The sequence below is a fragment of the Aplysia californica genome, unplaced genomic scaffold (assembly GCF_000002075.1).
Source record: "Aplysia californica isolate F4 #8 unplaced genomic scaffold, AplCal3.0 scaffold00221, whole genome shotgun sequence".
NCBI classification, from domain to species: domain Eukaryota; kingdom Metazoa; phylum Mollusca; class Gastropoda; order Aplysiida; family Aplysiidae; genus Aplysia; species Aplysia californica.
The window spans coordinates 201666-202796 of record NW_004797491.1 but is presented as its reverse complement, the minus strand read 5'-3'; positions in this window follow the sequence as shown (position 1 = coordinate 202796).

Genomic DNA, 1131 nt, shown 5'->3' with positions numbered 1-1131 from the left:
AAAAAAGGGAGAGGGCGGGAGGGAGAAGAGGGGTGGGTTTATTAAACTTTGTTATCAAGACTTGTACAATGTTGAAATAAGTTGATCCCGCGTCTGTAAGTGTAATAATCTCCATGGTGACAAATTTGATGAACAATGACATTGGCGTCCATAGGTACATCCCTACAATAATGTATCCATTTTACATACTACACAAACCTACACAAATACAGACGTTTGATCAACTCGTTATTTCTGGTCGCCACAGTACAGTGCCTACACCGGCGCCTTGTTTCTAATCTAGGGTTACATTACTGATGGTCAAGTACAGTACATTCATGTGCCTTTTGTGGAGACAATGGCCTAGTGGTTAGGTCTCGGATTCGCAAACGTAAGGTCGTGGGTTCGAATCCCGTCAAGGGCCCGATGTTGTGTTCTTGAGAAAGGCACTTTGAGCGAATATTCCTTACTTCAACCAGGTGGAAATGAGTATCAGGCTATATACAGTCACAGATCTTGTCAGTTCAATAGTGCTTGAGCTCGTGGAATCTGCAACGTTGCACTGTATGCTTCCCATGGAGCCTAGAATGTCTCAGAGTGTTCTAGGGTCTGCTGGGGTCATAATAGTTGTACTAGTCGTAAAGCGCATACAGCATGCTGTAGAGCGTGGATATGTGCTGGAGAAACGTCATCATTATTATATGTTTACCTTGTTTCAGAGCTGAGATTAAAATGTCTTGCTCAAGAACACACTCTAACAACTAGCAACCAAATCACCCAAACAAAGCTCACATTTGACATCTTTGTTAGTTTCAACGATGATTTCTATGCCATTGGACAAATACACAACAAAACAATACGTAATTAAATATTTTTTTAGGTAGAAATTTTGGTAATGTTATAGAAGCGCTCAGAAAGAGTCAGGAGCCTAGAGGCGGGGGCAACGGGGAGGGGGTAAAGGCTTTTAAAAAAATTCTTTGTAAGTGCTTTACGCGCTCGCAACTGCATAAGGTCATATCAGCGCGCGGGACACACCTGAAATGTTCAGTTTGGTAGGAAATTTTGAATTTTGCCCGGGTGGCGGCCGAAGCCTACTCTTATCGATTTTAGACCACCAAGGGATCTTTAACGTGCGCAACTTGCACACGGGCC